This window comes from Notamacropus eugenii, chromosome 2 (assembly GCF_028372415.1).
Source record: "Notamacropus eugenii isolate mMacEug1 chromosome 2, mMacEug1.pri_v2, whole genome shotgun sequence".
Classification (NCBI taxonomy): Eukaryota; Metazoa; Chordata; class Mammalia; order Diprotodontia; family Macropodidae; genus Notamacropus; species Notamacropus eugenii.
This window is the reverse complement of record NC_092873.1, coordinates 171,924,727-171,940,359: the sequence shown is the minus strand read 5'-3', so window position 1 is coordinate 171,940,359 and position 15,633 is coordinate 171,924,727. Positions and strand designations below refer to the sequence as shown.

The window sequence follows — 15,633 nt, the reverse complement described above, 5'->3', positions numbered from 1 at the left end:
ACCAGAGTACAGTGAGTAGAGGGGAGGAAAAAGAGGAGGGAAGAAATTTTTTTCCTACCAACCATGACAACTTAGAGTAAAAGCATGTGGAAGTCAGGGGATGAGGGTGGGAAGGGAGAGAATAAGCATTTGTAGAGTGCCTACTGTGTGCCCAGCAGTGGGCTAAGTACTTTTTATAGATATTATCTCATTTGATTTTCACAACAACTTTATGAAGTAGGTAGGATTATCATCCTAATTTTACAGAGGAGGAAACTGAGGCAAACAGAGGTTAAGTGACTTGCTCAGGGTCATGCAACTAGGATTTGAGACTGAGACTGAATTTGTTCTCAGATCTTCTTGACTCTAGGCCCAGCTCCTTACCCATTGTACCACCTAGTTATATCTAGCCCAAAAGGGCTAGAATGTGACCAAAAAATGTGTGTGTGTGTGTGTGTGTGTGTGTGTGTGTGTGTGTAATCCTTTTGCCTTCCCTTGATACACTCTAATTTCTTCAGTCTTTCAAAGGGGGAAAAATACAAAACAGAATCTAAAGGGTAGATCTCATAACAGCTGACTCAGAGAGGATTTGTTTTACAGAGTTCTTTCCTCCTAAACCTCAATTAACTAATGGTCAGTAGACCGCCCCAGTTATAGGAGATCAGTTAGAATTCCCTGTGTCCTCTCAGCAAAGGAATATACAGAACACCCCAAAAGGCATAGTGTAGTTTTAAGATTTAGTTGCTTGATACCGTGCTCAGAATTTTTGGGACACCCTGTACCATGCTTAAAACCTGTGACATTTTTATGTATGTTGATAAATTTTAGGCTCACAGTAACCCTGAGAAGTAGGGGCTCTTCTTATTCTCATTTTGCAGTTGAGGCAACTGAGACTGAGAAAAGTTAAGTGACTTGCCCAAGGTCACACCGCTGGTAAGTGTCTGAGGTGAGATAACAAACTCGAGTCTTCCTGATACCAAGTCCTGAACTCTGCCCACTATGCCACACAAGTCTCATGTTTATGTATACCTTCCAGGAGGGTGCTCCCCTTTGGCCAAAGCCCATGATCTGATCAAATTGACTAGAGGTAGTCATTAAATTGATGAAAAGTTCACCAACTAGCCCACTCTATTATTATCCTAATTTTACCACTGAGAAACCTGAAGCTTCGGAATGGTTATACGTAATAGAGTTCAGGTTTTTTGGTTCCAAATTTAGTATTCTTTACCCTCCACTACCCTTTTAAAAAAGATTATCCCTAAGGTCTCTTTCTCAGCTATGCATCACAAATCCAGTTCATGAGTAAGTCAAGACATTACCCTGTAATCTTGTTGGCCCTGATGAACAGCTAGAACAAAGTTCCCTTCCAAATAAGTCTCTATTAATATATATAAAAATATTTACCAGTTCAAATTATTATAGAAAATATTCTGTTGCATATTGTATCAAATAACTTTACCTTACTAAGTAAGACTGTTTTATGTATTTCCTTTGAAAATTGTTAAAAAGAAGTAACGCCCACACTTTTGTCATACTTCTCACCAATGAACATCAAAGTCATTTTGCAAACAAGCAATCCTCATTTATTTTTCAGATTTTCATCCTCTTTGGTAAAGGGCCCCCAGGCAAGAGAACAGTCAGATAATGGGAATTCAAAATGTACTGCATATAAAAACCCCACTAGCAGTCATAATCAAAACTTAACAAACAGAAAAAGATAGCAGAATCAAAAATAGCAACTATTATTTTGCTCTCCTGGAGAGATGTGCCTTTAAAACTCAATAACATTTTCAAATTAGAGAAATATTGCCATAGGCCATATGGGGAAATTGAGGCAGGAAAAAGTGAAGGTATCTCCCTGGAAGATCAAAAAATGGAATGTATAAGAGGTAAAAAGAACATCACTCTTTTTACTTTTCAATGAGCCTTGTCAAGTTCTAAGATTGCCTATCTAGTGGTGTCTGTCAACTTTTGAAGTACAGCCAGTAACTGAAAGATGCCAGATTTACCTTTTGGATCCTAGATAGGGGAGATCCTTTGGCTATGACAAACACAACTACTATTTTTTCCCCTCTATAATGTTGGAATGGGCCCTGTAGCAGATACTGCTACCAATCAAAGGTGTGAGTCTTTGAGCTAAGCAGAATTATCAGGTGCAGAGGAAAACTCTCAAGGTTTGCATCAGTCACAATTTCCTCGGGCAGCTGTGATCTCTAAGGTATTTAAATATAGGCTACTCTATAACTAGCCGGTGCAGTAGATAGAGGGCTGGGCCTGGAGTCAGGAAGTTGTTGATCAGTCCTGGCTGACAATTCCTGACCTTATTTGGGTTTTCTTGGCAAAGATACTGAAGTGGTTTTTCATTTCCTTCTTCAACTCATTTTGCAGATGAGAAACTAAGGCAAACAGAGTTCTTTGACTTGCCCAGGGTCACACAAGTAGTAGGAGTCTGAGTCCATATTTGAACTCAGGTGCTTCTGACTTCAGGGTCAGTACTCTATCCACGTAGCTCCATGTAAGTGCCCTAGGAAGATCAAAAATATTCCTAAAGGTCCTGTGGGCCTGGTATTCTCCCACAGTGTGATAAGATAACAGATAAATAGATGTGGGTGATATCTTGCATTCCCTTCTCCACCACATAGTTTTAGTAATATCACAGTCTCTGAATGAAATGGCAAAGTTCTCTTAGGAGTGAGGCTGGGTCAAAAACACAACCCACCTGACCATTTGCTGTCTTGACTACTTTTTAGGTTGAGTTCTAAGTGAGAAGAGGTGGGGCTGGATAGTGGAAGTCAGAACACAAACACTGGAGAGGAGAAAGGGCTAGAGAGAGTGAGGAAAGAAAGGAGGGAATGGGCAGAATTAGAGTGGTGTTCCCAGGGGGCTCTTCTTTCCCTATGAAGTGTGTCCATGGCAACACAGGACCAGAAATGGTGAAAGAATAAAATTGTCAGGAATCCCTTGCCCTGAACATGTGAGTTCCTTTTTAAATTTGCAATCAAAACATTTTTAGTGTTTTTAGAACCTGAAAATAGCTAATCCCCACCCCCGTCCCCTACCCACTTGTTCATAGTCAAGATTTTGGCAATGAGCCTCTCCCACTCCCCTCTTATGGAATCAGCCTGGCATGGTGGATAGGAGAAATCAGAATGGGGTTCAAATACCACCTCCGATACTAGTTATATGACCCTGGGCAATTTACTTAACCTCTTTATGCCTCAGTTGCCTCATCTGTACAATGACAGGTCTGGCTTCAATTACCTCTATGATCCCTTTCCAGCTGTGAATCTATGATCCGAAGAAAGTCCTGCAGCACAGTATGGTGCTTTGTCCAGAACCCTGTGAAATTTCTTCTTCTCCCCCATGAATTAACCAACCAGTCTCCCTTCAGTGAAGCCATCAACGGGAAAATAATCGGTGGCTAAGGAGTAACAGCAGTGTATTCCGAACTGCGCCAATGAATTCTGCAGGTGTCTGAGCTGGCATCAGCCAGTCTGAAGGCCTGATTTTGAGCGATTGTTCACAGCTGTTTCAGAGACTGCAACGTCCACTTGCTGCTAATTACCTAGCTATCCTCCCCGCCTCTCTGGTTAGCTCTGCTTTCTGAAGTGTGCCAGAGAGGCAGGTGAGCAATCTGGCATGCTCTCTGTCCAGGGATTGAAAGAAGGAACACTGCTTCATGCAGGCTAGCTTGAGCATTCTCTCTTTGAAACAGGGAGACAACCTGTCTGTGAGGTGATCTGTGACAGAACACAGGGTTTTGGAAAATAACAGAGAAGGGTAAGGACTCAGAACTAGGTAGTTTTATCCTTTCCCTCCATGACCAAAAAACATCATGGGTCATATTTTCAAACAAGTCTCTTAATTGTGTTTGAAATGTGTTTTCCCTACTTTGTTGCCTATTTTTAATGTCTATATTTGTATGTTTTAATCTAGTGATTGCTGGTTGATGACATTCTCATTCATGTTTTGACAGAGTATCTTATTATTTTCTTTTAAATATTACCCCATATGATACAAAGGTGTTCCTGTTCTATGAATATCTTTGCTCTAATTTCTTCTTCTTTTTTTTCCAGGATATTTTTTCTGCAGTATTTTTGTGAAGACATCTTCTGGCATAATAGCAAGCTTACTAACCTGTCCAATTATGAATGATTATACACATTCATTCAGTAATTTCTTCTTATCATCCATGCCAAGGTAGTGCCAATGAGGGAACTGAGGCTTAGTCAGTTGAAGTGTTGTGCCCACTTTCACATAGAAGTGATGCCTTCAGTCTGTGTCACAGTTTGTACACCATGGGCCACTTGGGTAGGTCCTGTGGCAGCAGGAGCAACTGAAGTCAACTGCCTTCAGACTTCCTTAGAAAGGAAATGTGTCACTACTTAGCTAAGAGCCAGGTTGACTACATTTTGAATTTAAATGAGAAGATAATGACTTATGCTTCTGAATTTTTTTTAAAGAAAAAAAATCCTTATCTCTGTCCCCTCTTTCTTCCCCCCTCCCCAAATTTGGACTTTTATGTCTCAGTTTGAATTATGTACACATATCCACAGCCATCAACTAATTATGAAAATATAGTTTCTTTAAACTAATGAAAATGTGAGGGGAAAATGTTTTAGTTCTCTTAGATGGAACTCTCTGCTTTCAACATATTCCCAAACCTTTTCCTACTAGACTTCCTGGCTTTTCTTTTTGGAATCCCAGAAACACTGTCCTGCAGTGCTTGTGTGCCTAGCTCTCTGTAGGCCTTGGGAACAGATCATAGGGGAGAGCTACATGTCTGGCACCCTTCCTCTAATTAGGGACTATGAACAAAAAAATACAAAGAAAATGGTTTAGTCTTCCCATCTTGTTATAAGTTGTCAGGAGTTAGAGTAGACAATCTCCCAAGGTTTCAAGCAATCACCTGCTTAAGTTTTTTTGTTTCAGTGCTGGTCTAATTCACTTCTACACCACTGGCCTCAGCAGTTTCCATTGTTAGCAGAGTTATCAGTAACAGTGCTATGGCTTCCTGTGCCCTATGCCCACTATGACATGCAGGAAGCTAGTGAAGAAGCCATTTGTTAAGCACTTGCTGTGTATCAAGTGCTTACAATGTACCAGGCATTGTGCAATGCTCTGGGGATACAAAGAAAGGCAATTAACATGGCCCCTGCCCTCATGGTCTCACATTATAATTGGAAGAGTCGATATGCAAAAATTGGACATACCAGATAAACATTTACAGTACAAAGGGAAGGTTAATCTCAGAGGGAGGTGTAAGGGAGTAGGGTGGAATGGTATTGGGAAAGGTTTATTACAGGGAGTGGGATGTGGGGTGAGTCTTAAAGGATTCTAGAAAAATCAGTAAGTGGTGGGAGATAGACATTTAAAAAATATAGGGTAAGGAGATGGAGTGACTTGTTCAAGTGAGTGCAAGAGGGTCAGTGTTGATAGATTATAGATTATAGAGTATATTGAGGGGAATATGTATAATATATAAGACTGGAAAGGTAGTCGGGGACCAGGTTGTGAAAGGCTTTACAAATCAACTAGAGGATTTGATATTTGATTCTGGAGGTATTAGGGAGCCACTGGAGTTGATTGATTAGGGTAGTGATATAGTCAGACCTATGCCTTAGGAAGCTCAATTTGACAGTGGAGTGGAGGATGGGCTTGAGGCAGGCAGACTAAGCAAAGTGCTTTTGTAATAGTCCAGGCATGAAGCGATGAGGGTGTATATCAATGTGAGAGTCGTGTGAGAGAGGGGGTGGTAGGAGGGACATTATGAAGGTAGAAATTACAAGACTTGGTAACAAATTAGATGCCTGAGATAAGGAGTCAGGTATGACTCTGAAGTTGTAAATCTGGGCAAATGATGCTAGGGAAGACAGATTGCAATGCCCATTTGGTGAATAGACCCATTGAAGAGCTGAGTCCAGGGATGGCCCCTTTAATTAAAAAAAACAATCAAACTGGGAGGGAAAGACCCTCATGCCTGCTAGACAAAAGAGAAACAATTATTATTTACATTCATTCTGAGCCAGGAGGACCCAAAAAGTAACCCTTAATTAGTGCTTGGACAGGGACCTATTGTTGTATAATCAATGAGATCCAGAGTGAATTGGGCTTTCTCATTGAGAAAGAAATCAGTCAGTAAACCCTAAGATGATTGGATAGGTTTCAGCGATCAAAATTTACATTCCTTTGGGCAGAACACTCTCAGGTAAGGGTATGATACCCCATTTTGGTAAAGGAGAGGAGAAGAGAGGAGAAAAAGGAGAGAGGAGAGGAAGAGCTGAGTTGCCCAACAGGAACAGGCCAACTGGTTTCCCCTTCGGGCAGCTCACACCACTCATAGGTTGTGGTTTGTCCTCTCCTGATGAGGACCATGACATCAAGGAGATGATGACATGACTTGCACTGAATTGGATTTGAGTGAGGGAGGGCTGTGCAAAATCACCAGCTTCACTTTCTCTTCCAGAGCCACCTGGGTCCAGTGACCAGATATAGATTAGGATGGCTGAAGATGGCCCAGAAAAAGGGAGTTTAGCAGAAGTTGAAAGCCTGGTAAGAACCCTGCTAACGTGGATTATAAATGTCCAAGACAGAACTCAAACTCAATTCTTATGGCCCCAGTTTTAATGTTTGTTTGTTTTCCAGGACATTATCTAACTCCTCTCAAAGGAAGCTATAACTAATAAAGCATTGGAGTAAAATGTTAGACATTTTTAAAATTATCTTTTTGTGTGACCTTGGTCCTTCCCTTAATATCTCTGTGCCTTACTTTCCTTGCCTGTTTCTGGGGGTTGGTTCTCACCATCAATATACCTCAGGAAAATAGTCCCCTAATTACATTTGTCCTCTCTGAAATGTAGCTGATGGGTTTCTTTGGAATGTCCTGGAGCATCCTGTCTGGTAATTCTCTTTCCTCCTATCTCCATGAAGCAGTAATTTTTCTACTTCCTACTCATGCACAAGCTGTGGCAAAGCTAGATGTAAAATGTGTGGCAACACTATGAAACATTGAAATAAATGGGCACCAAAGGTTTTTAAATTCTTCACAAGGCTCTGCCTCTGTTGTGTTGCTTCCTGAAATCTCTTGCCCTGATCTTTATTTGGCCACTGGCACCAGATGGCTCCACAGCAGAAAGTGAGACTGGTAACTTTGCACAGGCCTCCCTCACTTAAATGTAATTCACTTGCATGTCATGGCATCACCTCCTGGATATCATGGTCATCTGCAAGAATGAAGGACAAACAGCAACCCACTGAAACCAGATGGGTCCATCCTGGTTTCAACAGGTAAATCACCTCTGTTTTCATGATTCCTAGAAATGAGAGATGTGACATTGCTCTCTCAGTCAAGGTAGAAATTCAGATTTTTCTTGTATTCACAGTTATGAGATATTATACTTTGGATCTATGGATTTGAAAGTAACTTTTAATTTTTTTAATTTTAATTTTTTACAATTTTTTTCATCATTTAATATTTTATTTTTATTTATATGTAAAAACAATTTCTACATTCTTTTCTCCCCAAATTTCGAGTTCCAAATTCTCTGTTTCTTACCTCCTCCCTCATTGAGAAGGCAAGAAATTTGACTTAGGTTACACGTGTCATCAAGCAAAACATATTCATGTAAGTCATTCTATGAAAGACAACACAGACAAAACAATCCAAGAAAAAGAAAGAAAAGAAAAGTATGTTTGGTCTGCAGAAGGCTGTACTAGTTCTTTCTTTGGAGATGGATAGCACCTTTCATCATGAGTCTTACTGAATTGTTAGATCACTGTATTGCTGAGAGAATAGCTAAATTATTCATAGTAGATCATCATACCATATTGCTTTTATTGTGTACAATGTTCTCCTGGTTCTGCTCATTTCACTTTGCACCAGTTCATATAAGTCTTTCCATGTTTTTCTAAGAGCATGCTGCTCATCATTTCTTAAAACACAATAATATTCCATCATAATAATACACAACAACTTATTCAGTTATTTCTCAATTGACAGACAGCCCTTCAATTTCCAATTCTTTGCCACAACTAAAAGCATTATGGGGTATTTTTGTATACATAGATCCTTTTCATCTTATTTTTATCTCTTTGGGATACAGACTTAGTAATGGCATTGCTTAGTCAAAGGGTATGCATGTTATGTAATCCTTTACGCATACCTCCAAATTGCTCTCCAACTGTACATTAGTGATTTGATTTGATTTTCCTACATCCCCTCCAATATTTGTCATTTTTCTTTTGTGTCATAGCCAATCTGACAGAGTTGTTTTAACTTGCATTTCTCTCTTCAATGGTGATTAATGCCATTTTTTCATAGAACTATAGATAACTTTGATTACTTTATTTGAAAACTTCCTGTTCATATTCTTTGACCATTGATCAACTGAGGAATGGCTCTGATTTCTATGAGTTTGACTCAATTTTCTATATATCTGAGAAATAAAGTCTTTATCAGAGAAATTTACTATAAAAAAACTTTTTTTCATAGTAATGATTACCAATTGGGTATTTCCCTCCACCCTATTTTCCCCGTTTTTGTCTCTCTCCTTTACCCTCTCTATTTTCAAGTGTTTTGCTTCTGACCTTTACCTACACCAAACTACCCTCCCTTCTATCTACTCCCCTGTGTTGTTTATCCCTTTCCCTGCCTGCTTTCCTGTATGGTAAGGTGGATTTCTATAGCAAAATGAATGTGTATATTATTTCATCTTTGAGTCAATTCCAATGAGAGCAAGGTTCATATGTTCCCCTCACCAATTTCCCTGTTTCTCTTTCCACTGTAAAATCTCTTACAGGAATCTTTTATGTCAGATAATTTATCCCATTCAACCTCTTCCTTTTCACTTCTCTCAGTGCATTCTTCTTTCTCATCCCTTAATTTTATTTTTAGATAATCATACCATCACATTGAACTCACACCTCTGCTTCCTGTTTATGTATATTCCTAACTGCCCTAATAATGAGAAAGTTTTTAGAATTATACATATTTTCCCATGTATGAATATAAACAATTTAACTTCATTGAATCCCTTACAATTCATCTTTCTTGTTCACCTTTTTAATGTTTCTTTTGTATTGTGTATTTGAAAGTCACGTTTTCTATTTAGTTCTGGTCTTTGTATCAGGAATACTTCAACGTCCTCTATTTCATTAAATGTTATTTCTTTTTTTACCCCTGAAGGATTACACTCAGTTTTGCTGGGTAGAGGATTCTTGATTGCAATCCTAGCTCTTTGGCCCTCTGGAATATTATATTTCAAGCCCTCAGATCCTTTGATGTAGAAGCTGCTAAATCTTATATTATCCTGACTGTGGCTCCATGATATTTGAATTGTTTCTTTTTGGTTGCTTTCAGGATTTTCTCCTTGATCTGGGAGATCTGGAATTTGAGATCTCTTTTAGGAGTTGATCAGTGGATTCTTTCAAATTCTATTTTATCCTGTTCAATAAAATTAGGGCAATTTTACTTGATAATTTCTTGAAATATGATGTCTAGGCTCTTTTTTCAATCATGACTTTCAGGTAGTCTAATAATTCTTAAATTATCTTTTTCTGTATCTGTTTTCTAGGTCAGTTGTTTTTCCAGTGAGATATTTCATATTGTTGTCTATTCTTTCATTTTTTAAATTTTGTTTGATTGTTTCTTTATGTCTAATGAAGTCATTAGCTTTCACTTTCCCAACTCTAACTTTAAAAGAATTATTTTCTTCAGGAGAGTTTGTACCTCCTTTTCCATTTGGTCAATTCTGTTTTTCAAGTCGTTCTTCTCTCCCTTGTATTTTTGTGCCTCTTTTACCATTTGGCTTAGTCTGTTTTTTTTAAGGTTTCATTTCCATCAGTATTTTTTGTGCCTCCTTTACCAAGCTGTTAACTCTTTTTTCATGATTTGCTTGCATCACTCTAATTTCTTTTTCCATTTTTTCCTCTACTTCTCTTAGTGGATTTTAAACATCCTTTTTGAGCTCTTCCATGGCCTGAGAACAAGCCACATTTTTATTTGAGATTTTGGATGCAGGAATTTTGACTCTATTGTCTTCTTCTGAGTGTCTGTTTTGATCTTCTTTATCACCATACTAACTTTCTATGGTCAGAATTTTTTTCTATTGTTTGTTCATTTTCCAGACTATTTCTTGACTTTTAACTCTATGCTAAATTCGGACTCTGCTTTCTAAGCAGAGGGGGCATTGTCCCAAGCTTCAGATGTTTTTATGAAACTGTTTCCAGAGGTAATTCTGGGGATCTGTGAGTTTTTGGCTTTTCCAAGACGGTATGATCTAAAGAAAAGTATGTGTAATATTCTTCTGTATTGTGCACTGCTTTGTGAGTGACCACAAGCACTCTTTCCTTTTTCTTTTTTTAAAAATTTATTTATTTATTTTAAGTTTTCAACAGACACTTCCACAAGATTTTGGGCTCCAAATTTTCTCCCCATCTCCTCTGCTCACTCAAAGACAGTGTGCATTCTGACTACCATTTCCTCCAATCTGCTCTCCCTTCTATCATACTCATCCCTTCTGTTATCCCCATCCCCTCTATTTTCTTCTAAGGCAAGATAGATTTCTATACCCTTTTGCCTGTATATCTTATTTCTCAGTTTAATGTAAAAACAACCTTCAACATTCATTTTTAAAACTTTGAGTTCAAACTTCTCTCCCTCCCCACCCATCCTCATTGAGAAGGCAGGCAATTCCATGTCGGTTATACATGTGTAGTTATGTAAAACACTACCACAACAGTTCTATTGTGAAAGACTAACTATAGAGGAGGGATAGGGTCAAAAGAGAGAACAGAACAAATGGGGGGCAGGATAGGATAGAGGGAAATATAGTTAGTCTTTAAAGAAGTGTTTCTTCTAATTACCCTCTTCTCCCATTTGCCCTTCCTTCTGTCTTCCCCTACCCGCTGCTTATCCCTTTCCCCCTTACTTTCTTTAGGGTAAGATAAATTTTCATACCAAATTGAGTGTGCATGTTATTCCCTCCTTAAGCCAAATGTGATGAGAGTAAGGTTCATTCTTTCCCTCTTACCTCCCCCCTCTTCCCCTCCACTGAAAAAGCTTTTTCTTGCTTCTTTTATGTGAGATAATTTGCCCCCATTGTATTTCTTCCTTTCTCCTTCCAATATATTCCTCTCTCACTCCTTAATTTTACTTTTTAGATATCATCCCTTCCTATGAAACTCACCCTGTGCCCTCTGTCTATATGTATATAATCCCCACAACTACCCTAATACTGAGAAAAGTCTCAAGTGTTACAAATATGATCTTTCCATATAGGAATGTAAACAGTTCAACTTTAGTAAGTCCCTTATGATTTCTCTTTCCTGTTTACCTTTTTATGCTTTTCTTCATTATTGTGTTTGAAAGTCAAATTTTCTATTCAGTTCTGGTTGTTTCATCAAGAATGCTTGAAAGTCCTCTATTTCACTGAATATCCATTTTTCCCGAAGTATTATACTCAGTTTTGCTGGGTAGGTGACTCTTGGTTTTAATCCTAGCTCGTTTGACCTCTGGAATATCATATTCCAAGCCCTTTTATCCCATAATGTAGAAGCTGCTAGATCTTGTGTTATCCTGATTGTATTTCCACAATACTCAAATTATTTCCTTCTGGCTGTTTGCAGCATTTTCTCTTTGACCTGGGAGTTTTGGAATTTGGCTTCCATATTCCTCAGAGTTTTCCTTTGGAATTTCTTTCAGGAGGCTATCAGTGGATTCTTTCAATATCTATTTTACCCTGTGGTTCTAGAATATCAGGGCAGTTTTTTTTGATGATTTCTTGAAAGGTGATGTCTCTTTTTTTGATCATGGCTTTCAGGTGGTCCCATAAGTTTTAAATTGTCTCTCTTGGATCTATTTTATAGGTCAGATGTTTTTCTAATGAGATATTTCACGTTGTCTGCTATTTTTTCATTCTTTTGGCTTTGTTTTATAATTTCCTGATTTTTCATAAAGTCATAGCTTCCATCTGCTCCATTCTAATCTTTAAGGAATTATTTTCTTCAGTCAGCTTTTGTACTTCCTTTTTCATCTGGCCAATTCTGCTTTTTAGAGCATTTTTCTCCTCATTGACCTTTTGGATCTTTTTTTGCCATTTGGTTTATCTATTTTTTAAAGTGTCATTTTCTTCAGCATTTTTTTGGGTCTCCTTTAGCAAGCAGTTGATTCAGTTTTCATGATTTTCTTGCATCATTCTCATCTCTCTTCCCAATTTTTCCTCTACTTTTCTTACTTGATGTTCAAAATCCTTTTTGAACTCTTTCATGGTCTGAAACTAATATTTTTCTTGGAGGCTTTAGATGGAGGAGCTTTGACTTTGTTGTCTCCTTATGGTTTTATATTTTTATATTTCTTGTCACCAAAGTAAGATTCTATAGTCTAATTATTTTTTCCATTTTTTGCTCATTTCCCCAGCTATTTACTTGACATTTGAGCTCATTGACAAGGTACTTCTCTGCTTCCAGTGGTAGTGGGGGGGGTGTACTGTCAGCCACTTGATCCTCCCACAATCTGTAGGTCTAGAACTCCAGAAACAGTCATTGCAGTTGCTGCTCCTGCTGCTGCTGCTGTGGGTTTCTCCAAGGACTCTTCCTCAGGCTCCTCCTTGGGTTCCTCCACCCCCCTCTGCTGCCCTGGGGCTGAGGGCTGACCACTCTACTCTCTCACACAGGTCCAACAGGTTTTTTCCACTGATGTTCCAGTTTGTCCTCTGCATTTTGGAGTCATGAAGTCTGGAAACCACCACAGGTGCTGGAGATTCAGTCCCCCCAAGGCCTGCTCAGGTCCTGTCTGTGCCAGTGTGACCCACACTGGACTGTGGTCTGCTCCTGGCTGGCATGATAGACACTTCTTTGTGACCTTCCAGGCTGTCTTGAGCTAGAGATTTGCTTCACTCTGTCATTCTGTGGGTTCTATAGCTCCAGAATTTGTTTAGAGTAATTTTTTACAGGTATTTGGCTGGGTTTGGGGAGAGAATGCTAGCAAGTTTGTGCTATTACTCTGGCATCTTGGTTCCCCACAAGCATTCTTTCCAACCCTGGAACTGTGACCCTAGTTCCTTCTCCCCTGCAACCACAATTTTTCTGTGCTGGTGCTCCTCTTCACACTGGGACTAACGTTCCAGACTGTGACTGAGATCCAAGTAGAGGCAATGCAACAGGATTCTGCCCCTGGCACTAGCAAAGGGACCCCTGTAAATCTCCTTCTGGCCCATTGTTCAATTCCCTTATTGTCTGTGGCCTGAGAGGTCTGGAAACTGCCACTGTGGCACTGGTTCAGTCACCATGAGGTCTGCTCTTGGTTTGGTGGGATCTAGTCAGTACTGGGGCTCAGTATGCTCTGGCATGGTCTGTGCTCATTTGCACTTGTCCCTCACCCTGGTGTAACAGACCTTTCCTTCTGACCTTCTAAGTTGTCTTGGGCTGGAAAAATGTTCCACTCCCATCTTTTTGTGGGTCCTACTGTCCTAGAATTTTTTAGAGTCACCATTTAAAGGTATTTGCAGAGGTTTGGGGAAGAGCTCAGACAAGTTCCTGCTTTACTTCTCCCTCATGGCTCTACCTCAAAAGTAACTTTTTTTCTAAAGCAATACCTTTGTCTCCTATGGTTTTTCTGGCAGGGCATATAATTACCTTAAGTAGCAAAGTCCAGGTACTATTATTCCAAGTTTCCAGCTAGACAAACCGAGGCAAAAAGGATTAATTGACTTTCTTGGAGTCAATTTAATATTATTAGTAATAATTTATACTTACATATTATATATACATTATATGTACAATTATATTATAAATAATATAATATTATTAGTAATAATGATGATGGTGATATTAATAAATAGCTAAGTGGTAGCTGTGATATAGTAGACAATCTGTCTTGGATTCAGGGATATCTGAGTTCAAGTATTGAATCCACCCTATACTGTCTCTATGACTTTGGGTCAGTTGTTCAATCCCTTAGGTAGTTCCAGATAGTTATCTAATACTAAAAGTTGCAAAGAAGATGCTAACTCCATTGGTGGAAGTAATTTCTTTATCTGAGAGTTCCTACTAGTGATGAAATCCAAAGTTCTGTCCCTACCTTAATTAGTAACCAATACTTATATAATGTTTTAAGATTTACAAAGTATTTTTCATACATTATCTTATTTGATCCTCATAACAATCAAATAGATTTGAACCCTGGTACGACTAAGCCCTCAATTCTTCTACTGGTCTACAGTCTACTCTTAACTTTTGGCAATGGCAGTTTAGATAAACAAACAATCAAGCAAGCAAATAAATAAATAAAGGATGAAGGGAGACTGAAGTGACCAGAAAAGGGCAAATGTTGAATAAGACACTTCTGGGGGCTCTGCATCCTCCTGTGGTTCTCTGCTTTGATTTATTAATCTAAAGTGATAAACTTCTTGGGCTTAACATCAGGCATTTATCAATCCCCATACTAAATGACTAGGGGTAGTTGGGTGGCACAGTGGATAGAGTTCTGGGCCTGAAGTCAGGAAGACTCATCAGCTTGAATTCAAATCTGTCCTCAGACACTTACTAGCAATGTGACTCTGGGAAAGTCACAAGCCTGTTTGCCCAAGTTTCCTCATCTGTAAAATGAACTAGAGAAAGATATGGCAAGCCATTCCAATATCTTGGGCAAGAAAACTCTAACTGGGGCCATGAAGAGTTGGGCATGAATGAAAAACAATTGAACAACATCATGTTACATGACTGGATTATCACAATAACTTTCCAATTGGCCTGTCAGACCAAAGTCTCTCCACACTCTAACTTATTTTCCAGTCTCCTGACCAAGTGATTTTCTTCAAGTACTGGTTTGACCTTGTTATTGTGCTATTTAATAGCCTTGAATGGCTCCCTGTTATCCATAAAATCATAAATAAAGTCTCCTAATTGGCTTTTAAAGCCCTTTACAACCTGACTCCTTCCAACTTTTCTAGTTGCCTCACACTTCACTGCCCTCATGTACTCCATGATCCACTTGTGCTGTTCCTTGCACAGACATTCCATTTCCTTCTCTATGGCTTTACATTGGCTATGATCTCATCTCAGACACTTGACACTCACTAGCTGTGTGACCTTGGGCAAGTCACTTAACCCCAATTGCCTCATCCTGGGTCATCTCCAGTCATCCTGATGAATATCTGGTCACTGGATTCAGATGGCTCTGGAGGAGAAGTGAGGCTGGTGACCTGCACAGCCCTCCCTCACTCAAAACAAAGTCAAGTGTAAGTCACGTCTCTGATGGCATGGTCTTCTTCAGCAACGAAGGACAAACACACACACACACACACACACACATACACACACACACACACACACACACACACACACACACACACACACACACACACACACACACACACACACACTAGCTGTACTCCATTCCCATTGTGGTAGAACATCAGTTTCCTGATATAGCTTCCCTTACCCTGATATAGCTTTCTCCCCAAACACAACCTCCATACAACTTCTTTTGGCTCCTCATTAATCCTATTTGCTCTGGCTTCTTTGTTGCAGTTTCGTTACCTAGGCATCTCACAGTTGGTGGGTGCTGCTATACCCTGGTGACTAACTGACAAGAGGCATTTCCAGATGGAGAGGCTAAGGGCTGCTGCATCCTTGCTACATATCCTTGTTGTATGT

The 15,633-nt window shown here is 39.3% G+C and overlaps 1 long non-coding RNA gene across 2 annotated transcripts in view; it reads left to right on the top strand.

Moving 5' to 3' along the window:
- LOC140526556 (uncharacterized) overlaps nt 1–15,633 on the top strand; it is a 124,408-nt gene that overhangs the window by 52,520 nt on the left and 56,255 nt on the right. For both annotated transcript variants that reach the window (XR_011974427.1, XR_011974426.1), the window contains 2 exons: nt 4,056–4,179; nt 6,446–6,531. This is a non-coding gene — a long non-coding RNA (uncharacterized lncRNA). The remainder of the gene's footprint in view (nt 1–4,055; nt 4,180–6,445; nt 6,532–15,633) is intronic.